Below are 9,182 nucleotides of genomic sequence, written 5' to 3'. Positions count from 1 at the left end.
ATGTGGGAATCATATAGAAATTCTGATTTGTTTGTCTCCAAAATCAATGTTCTTTCATTGACTAAGGAAATGGTAGTTTTGAAGTAAAATGAGAACATGAGTTTTTAAGTCAGACAGATATAAGTTTGAATCTTTTTTACTTAATAACTGTCCATTGAACTTCAGTTTACTCAAGTTAAAAAAAATGGAAATTATACCTCATGGAATTGTGATTAGAATAAATGGAGAAAATTTGTAAAACCAGCCCACTATCTGGCATGTTGTATTCCCTTGATAATAATTAGTTTTCTTCTTCTTCAGTTAACTAAGAATATCTGCAAAACGAGTCTCAAATATATTGCCAGTATCTGTGAAAAAGCTGTCTATGTTACCCTGTATATTTTTTTTACTACATTTCACATCTGTATTCTATATGAATCTTTCTGTATATCTATATTCTTATAGTTTTATCATTATCTTGTTTTTATATATTTTTAACTCTTATTTAATTGTATGCACATTAGCTCAATATTACTAAACTCTTGTCTATATTTTCCAAATTCTTTGCAATTCTCATAGTAGGAGTAGGCAGCCATTCTTCCCACAGTTTGCAGCCCCACCCTTTCTTGCCTTGTGTTTGAGGGGAAGAAGTGCCTTTTCTGCCTTTAAGGCAGGCTCTCAACAAGTACTTTGTGCCAGCCTCTTTGGTTTTCTCAGGGAACTCTTCTGCATCTCACATGATACCCATTCTGCTGTAGCTTTTCCACTAGCATTTAAGTATCCACCAGTCACTCCAATCTTAAAACAAAATATAACAAAACAAGACCGTCTTTCATCCTTACAGCTTCCTCTAGCTACCCTCCTATATCTTTCTTCCCTTTTAATGTCAAGTTTCTTGAAAAAGTATTTTATATTTCCTTTCTCTACTTCAGTTCCCTTTCAGTCCTCAATCCACTGTAGTGTGACTTATTCTACCAATACTTAATGAAAATTGCTTTCAGTAAGGGAAATTATGACATGCTGGTTCCTAAATTCAAAGCACTGTAAGGAACCTTATCTGACCTCTCTGCTATATTGTCTATCTCTTCACTCCAGCCATCCTGACCACCTGATCATATTTTCTCTCACATCTCCACTTTACATATTTATTCTTCCAATGAGAACTTTTTCTTTTTCCCCCATCCCTTCATTCTTTTCTTTTCATAGTCTATAATACTTGTTCACTCTCATAACTGCATGTTTAGTTAAAAAATCTGACTTCCAAAGTAAAAATATATTACTAGTGATAGTAATATATTACTAGGAATAGGTAGGTAATGAATAACTCTGAAATAACAGTGGTTTAGCAGATAAAACTTTATTTATCACTAATACTTGGTCCAATGGGGATGTTGCCAGCTGGGCAGGTCTCATGGGTCTCTTTCTTCAAGTAGAGGTTCTGGGATTCAGGATCCTTCCTTTTCTTTACGCTGTTATCTTCAGCATGTCTGTTCCAGGGTTACTGTGGGAAGGAACATGATTATAGTAAATGCATAACTGCTAATTATCCACCTGAGTCTGGAAATAGCACACATTATATTTCATCAGCCAGACTAGCCACTGACCTCTTTTGGATGCAAGCCATCTGGAAAATGTAGCTCCTGGCTGGACAGGTGCATCCCTGCAGCAACTTAGAGTCTAGGAGGGGAGCACATCTCTTCAGTGTTAGCCAGCCACTACTTACTGCATTTTTCAACTTTTATATGACTTTAACAATTCTCAGTAATGTTGGCATTTACTCTCCCAAAGGGTAATTAAGTGCTCTTTTGTGTCTCAGCAGTGATCGCCATTAACATTCATGTTATTTGAGATGCTGATGCATTTAATGTTATAACTAGGTACCAGAGAACGTAGCAGATTGTCTAAGGAGAGACCTTGTCTATATCTTTTCTCAAGTAGAACAGCTTCCTAGTATCTCTCTGCCTCATTGATTCACCATCTTTTTTCAAATCTCATCTGAAAATATGCCCTTCTCTTTGGACTATGCCTCTTAATTTGTTTCTTCCTCTGCTTTCTATTATTTAACTTTGTATTGTTTAAATAAATTAGGTTACATTATTGTGTATGGAAGATGCTAATCAAAGGAAGCTATTACACAATATTTAGAATTTGTATTTTACTTGATGTTTTAAAAGCACTTTACCGTATCAATTAGTAAATTATCACAACATTCCAGACAGGTAAATTCATTATATCTTTGGCATTGTTATTTTTTATAAATAACCCATCTCAGAGAAGGACAAAAGGAGTCATGCTTTGCTTCACAGACACATGTGTGCTAAACTCCTTCCTCTTGGTCCAATACTAATAGAAGTTCATAATGATGGAAATACTAGCAATTATTCCCTGTGGTCCGACAATGACACCATGGTAAATGATATACACAGGTTAAACCTTCAATCTCTACAATATTCCATTTGGGTGCTGTGAGGGACTATGCCTTAGATCGCTCACTTTGCAACCTGAGTTGCTTCATTCACATTGTTCAGAGAGTCTAGCACAGCAGTAGGTCAGTAACTTGCAATTCGTTTATTCTTAATAAGTGATGAATGAATACCAGAAGAAGTATTCTTTTTCCTTCTTCTGCCTCTTGCCATCTGCTTTTAGTCTTTTCACTACCAGCATGTCAAGTTAACCAATTTGACCCTGATGAAGCACTTTCACAGGGACATGGCATGGTGGGGGTACTGAGAAAGCATACGGAGGAGAAAAAAAATTGCGATTGGAAATTAAACTATTACAAATATTTGGTATTTGCTGAGTTCTGGGCCTGTACCATCAACATTTGTTATAACTCATCATTAGTTACCAAACACTTTCTTGTCAGGATGTTCTGTGGAAAAGACCTCTTTGATACTAATGGTGGCCTCAGTAGAATTTAATTCAAACTTCATTTTCTATTTCCAAGAATAATCGAATAGGTTTAAAATGGGTCAAGCCAGCAGTTTATATTAAAAATGGAATAATAGGATGCTTGTTCTGGGTCTGGAATTAAGGAATTTTTGGTGAGAATCTCTAATTAATGAAGCGAAACCCAAGCAAGATTTTGAAGTGTCTTTTTGATATCAGTTTTTTTGCAAATTATTCTCTTCTATGCTGTTTCCCTGATAATGGCCCCATCCTATTTAGAGAGTCCCCATTCTGATCTTGTTCACTGTTTCTTGTCTTGTTGGACTCGGTAGTGATGGTGTAAGCAACTTCAGGCCAGTACGGTGCTTCACAATTGTACCAGTCTCCTCTGAGCTGCCCCAGGAGGCTTGCTACACTCACAAACCCATTCAAAAAAGATTCTCCCTAGTACCTTTGTTTACTTTGTCCCTTGTGACTCTGCTTTTTTAGCTGGTACTAGCTAACTTTAGTACTCCACATATTAGAGAACCTAAAGACAATGAGTTACTATAGAGGGGACTAAAGATATTATATAAAGGTGTTAGTATAAATGTAAGGACTTCAACAAATATACACACTTTCCTAAACACTAAAGGAAAATAAATAGGAAGGAAAAGAGACCACATAGTATGTGGCAAATGTAACATACAACAATATGATAATACTGAAAGCAAACATATCAATAGTATTAATAAAAGTAACAGCTTATCTTGATTACTGAAAGAGATTTTCATATTGACTAACAAAGGTAACCCTACACTATGCTGTATTCAAGAGACACAATTGAAATAAGCAAATTCAAAAGTTTAAAATTGAGATACTATTTAGCCCAGGACCTGGTGGCTAGGCTTTTTCTTTCCTTTTGAGTCAGAGGCCTCTGCCACAAACATGCTCTTCCAGATTCTCAGTCAGGCCAAGAAGCATCCGAGCTTGATCCCCCTCTTTGTATTTATTGGAGCTGGAGGTACTGGAGTAGCACTATTTGTCCTGCATCTGGCATTGTTCAATCCAGATGTTAGCTGGGACAGAAAGAATAACCCAGAGTCCTGGAACAAATGGGGTCCCAATGATCAAAATGAGTTTTACTCAATGAATATAGATTACAGCAAACTGAAGAAAGAAGGTCCAGATATTTAAATGAAATATTTCAATATAAAGCTGCTTTAGAATGAAAGTCTTCCAGAAGCCGTCTGCACAATTTTCTACATAACCAGGAAATATTGCTCCTCTAGATGTATGAAGTCATGCTGATGTAATGTGTTGGAGAATACACTGATTAATACATAACTGAAACTTGAAACAAATAAAAGGTTAAAATTAAAAGGATGAGTGAATATACAACAGGTAAATGCAAATAAAAATGATGCAGGAGTTACAATTTTGATATCGGAAAAGGTAGAATTCAGGCCAGAAAACATTAACCAAGACAAAGAAGTACACTTCTTGAAGCTAAAGTCTGCAATTCATAACAAATGACACAATAGCAACAGTTACAAAGGAGATACTACAGGAAATGGAAGGGGAAATAGAGACACTCTAATAACAGGAGACTTTATCACACCTTTTTATGAAATAGGTAAATAAGTGGACAAAAAAATGATAAAAATATAGAAAATACAAACAAAAACTTAACAAGCAACTGGATAGCAATATATTATTTTCCTCTAAATTAGAGACTATTCCTTGTTCAGTGCACTTGTATATATATAAAAACTAACTGGACTAGACCACAAGTAAAGCCTCAATAAATTCCAGAAAGTAAAATAATTCAAGTAAGATTTTCTGATCAAAATTTAATAAAACTACAAATCTGTAAGAAAATACAAATTTTTAAGAAGATACCAATCGCGTAAAAATTTAAAATTTCCTGACCGGGCGCAGTGGCTCACGCCTGTAATCCCAGCACTTTGGGAGGCCAAGGTGGGTGACTCACAAGGTCAGGAGATCAAGACCATCCTGGCTAACATGGTGAAACTCCATCTCTACTAAAAATACAAAAAATTAGCCAGGCGTGGTGGCGGGTGCCTGTAGTCCCAGCTACTTGTTAGGCTGAGGCAGAATGTGAACCCGGGAGGCGGAGCTTGCAGTGAGCCGAGATCACGCTACTGCACTCCAGCCTGGGTGACAGAGCAAAACTCCGTCTCAAAAATAAATAAATAAATACACAAATAGATAAATAATAAATTTTAAACTTTCTATGAACAACTCTTGGATCAAAGAGGAAACATAAAACAAAGCTGCAAAATTTATGGAAAATAAAAACAAACACATAAAGTAAATCTATGGAAAATTGTTAAAGTAGTAAATTTTCTTAGGAAAATTTATATCCTTTAATATCTATATCAAAGATGATAAAATAAATAAATTAAATTTTTAACCCCAAAGCTAAAAGTGCTCAACAAAGCAAATCAAAAGAAAGACAAAAGGAAAAATTAATAAAGATAAAATTAGAAATGAATTAGAAAAGAGAAAAACATAGACAGAAAATCAGAGAAATGAATAAATTGATTATTTGAAAAAATAAAACCTAGACAACTAAATTTAGTTAAGGAAAGGCACCAATTAAATAAGAATAATAAAGGAGAAATTATCCAATGAAACAGAGAAAAACTTTTAAAAATCACTATCATCATGCAACTATATAAATAATATTAAAAACTTAGGTAAAATTAAAACTGTTTAGGAACATATAATGACCCAACCTGACCCCAGTAGTAAAGAAAGTCTAAACAAATCAGTTATTGCAGACAAAATAGAATCTTGAGCCTTTTCCTCAATGAAAAGACAGGGACTACTAGATGGTTTGATAGGGTATTCTACCAAGCTTTTAAAGTTTAGATACCAATTTTTCTTAAAGTACTCCAGATAGAAAAAGAAGGGAAACTTCCAGATTTCCAATTCTATAAACATGATATTCATATCAACCTCTGATAATGATTGTACAAAAATAAACCAATAAAGCATACTTACTAATGTTGATCAAAAAATCTTAAAAACAGTAACAAATAGAATCTATCAGCACATTAAAAATAATACATAATATCCAAGTGTAGTTCAATGAAAAATATAAAGATGGTTCATATAATCATCTCCATGAATATGGAAAAGACAGACAATATTAAACACCAATTTCTCATTTTAAAAAATTCAATAAAATAAGAATTATTAGTGTATTAGTCCATTCTTGCACTGCTATAAATACGTGAGACTGGATAATTTATAAATAAAATAGGTTTTATTGGCTCATGGTTCTGTAGACTGTACAGGAAGCATGAAGCTGGCTTGGCTCCTGAGAAGGCCTCAGTAGACTTACATCATAGAGGAAGCAGGAGAGGGAGCAGGCACTACTTACAAGGGAGGAGTAGGAGTGAGAGAGAGGGAGGAGGAAGGTGCTACCCACTTTTGAACAACCAGATCTCATGAGAACTCAGTATCAAGAGAACAGCACTGAGGGGATGGGGTTAAACCTTTCAGGAAGGATCTATCCCCATGATCCAATCACCTCCCACCAGGCCCCACCTCCAACACTGGAGATTACAATTTCACATGAGATCTGGGCAGGGACAGAGATCCAAACCGTATCAAATTGGTTATTTTAAAATATGAAATATGGCCGTGCATGGTGCTCATGCCTATAATCCCTGCACTTTGGGAGGCCAAGGTGGGTGGATTGCTTGATGCCAGAAGTTCAAGACCAGCCTGGCCAATATGGTGAAACCCCAATTTTTCTACTAAAAATACATAAATGTTAGCTGGGAGTAATGATTTGCTGTGATCATGCCACCGCACTCCAGCCTGGATGACAGCAGAGCAAGACCCTGTCTCAGAAAAACAAAACAAAACAAAACAAAACAAAAACGAAGAAGAAGAAAAGGAAAATGAAAAGAAATATGTATTTATTAGCACAAAAAACAGTTTCTTACTAAATGAAGCATTAAGTCCCACTAACATCAGGTATTGTGGTGGCATTACAGAACAAGAAGGAAACATGGATGAATAGCTTTATAATCTTTAAGTAGGAAAAAATCTAACTGTCTCAAAATTAAGAAGTCATGAAGAAAATATCAATATATAATATGATATGTTAAAAATCCTATGCATGGCAAAAAAAAAAGAAAAGGAAAACAGCACAAAGGAAATATATGTATGCATTTTTCACTCAAAAAAATCTAATATTTAAAAATTTCCAAGATGGAAATGGAGATCAACAATCCTACAGCGAAATGGGCAAAATATATGAACAAATATTTCACAGAAGACATGAAAATGACTCTTAAACACACAAAAATGTGCTCTAATATACTTAATATAACAGCAATGCAAATTAAAATTCTCCAAGATATGCTTCTTACATTGCAGACTGACAAAATTCAAAGTTCACTGCCTTCTCAACTGATAAGACTGTGAGGAAACAGATACTTTGTTATATATTGTTAATGAGAATGCAAAGTAAAACAACTTCTATAGAGAGGAATTTAGTAACAGGTAGCAAAATTACATATACATTTATCCTTTACTTAGCAATTTCATTTCTAGGAATCTACCTCAACATATATTTAAGTATAATATGGTAAAGTATGAAATAATTTGTTCACATGAAATGAAATGATTTAAAGTTATTCATTCTGTTATTATTTGTAATAGCAAAATATAAGAAATTAATGTCTGCCAAGAGAGGATTGGTTGAATAAATTATTATTCATCTGTACAGTTGGACACTATGAAGATGTAAAAGGCAAATTTATGGAGACAGAAAATAGATTAGTGGGACTGGGAATAGCAAAATGGATTAACTGTAGAAGAGAATTAGAGGTCTTATTTGGTGATGAAAATGTCCTAAAACTGGATTAAGAATGTGCACCTTAGAAATTTACTAAAAATCATCCAATTGTATACTTAAAGTGGGTCAAGTTTATGGTATATAAATTGTAACTCAGCAAAACATCCATAGGCTAAGATAGAATGATTTCTTGCATATATTAAGTGAAAAAAGCAAGAAGAAGAATAGTATATAGAGCATATAGATTTTCATTGCTTTTAGATATTTTTAATGAACAGGGCAAGGAAATATGTATTTTTGAAAAATAAAAACTATCATGAATTCATATTGACATTTTCAGTGTAAATTTAACATTAAAGAATTTGTACTTTCACTTTACATTTTTAAAATTAGAACATGAGATCTACCCTCTTAGCAACTTTTAAAAGTGAACAGTACAGTATCATTTACTATAAGCCCATTATTGCACTGCAGATCTCTAGAACTTTTTTGTCTTCCATGAGTGAAACTTTATATTCATTGAACAGCAACTCACCACTTCCCTTTTCCCCCAGCCCCTGGCCCACCATTCCACTTACTGCTTCAACGAGTTTAACTACTTTAGATGCCTCATATAAATGTATTCATGTAATATTTGTCCTCCTTTGATCATCTTATTTCACTTTGATGGACTAAATTTAGCATGTCTTATAAGGTAGGTCTAATGATGATGACCTCCCTTGCTTTTGCTTTTCTGGGAAAGTCTTCTCCTTCATTTTTGGAGGAAGGTTTTGTCAGATATAGTATTCATGGTTGGCAGCTTTTTTCTTTAGGCACTTTGAATATATCATCTCATTCTCTTCTTGCCTGGAGGTTTCCGCTTAAAAAAAAATCCACTAACTCTCTTATGAAGTTCACTTGTATGTGATGAATCTTTTTTTTTTTTTTTTTTTTTTTTGGCTGCTTTCAAAATTCTGTCTTTAGACTTTTGACAATTTGATTATAATGTGTCTCAGTGTAGATTTCTTAACATTGAACTTGTTTGGTACTTGTTGGGCTTCTTGAATCTGGACGGCTATTTCCTTCCCCAGATTCGTGATGTTTCTGGTCGCTATTTTTTTAAACAAACTTTCTGCCACTTTCTCTCTCTTTTCTTCTAGGCATCCCATAATATGAGTATTGATCCTCTTGACAGTATCCCGTAAGTTCCTCAGGCTTTTTTCACTCTTTTTCAATGTAATATGCTTCCTCTTTAGGGTCAGTTTTTGGAGATTTATTTTGTTCCTTTTATTGGGCCATTTCCTCATTTCTTCATGTTTATTGTAACTTTGTTTTGGGATCCACACATTTTTAAAGACTGTCACATCTCCCAGCTTTTACAGACCAGCCTTGTACAAAAGAAGACTTTCACCAATCAGCCTGCCTAGAGGTTCTGGGGGCCTCTCAAGTCTTTTCTGTGGATATATCTCCCCTGGACTTGCACAGTTAGATTCCTCATTCGCGGGTTTCTTTTTTT

The 9,182-nt window shown here is 34.5% G+C and overlaps 1 pseudogene; it reads left to right on the top strand.

Moving 5' to 3' along the window:
• Positions 1-549: 549 nt before the first annotated feature.
• On the top strand, positions 550-4,600 carry LOC110743885 (annotated as a pseudogene).
• The last annotated feature ends 4,582 nt before the right edge of the window (positions 4,601-9,182 follow it).

The sequence above is a fragment of the Papio anubis genome, chromosome 8, assembly GCF_008728515.1.
Source record: "Papio anubis isolate 15944 chromosome 8, Panubis1.0, whole genome shotgun sequence".
NCBI lineage: Eukaryota > Metazoa > Chordata > Mammalia > Primates > Cercopithecidae > Papio > Papio anubis.
The sequence above is the reverse complement of the archived record's forward strand: the minus strand, read 5'-3'. Positions and strand labels throughout refer to the sequence as shown.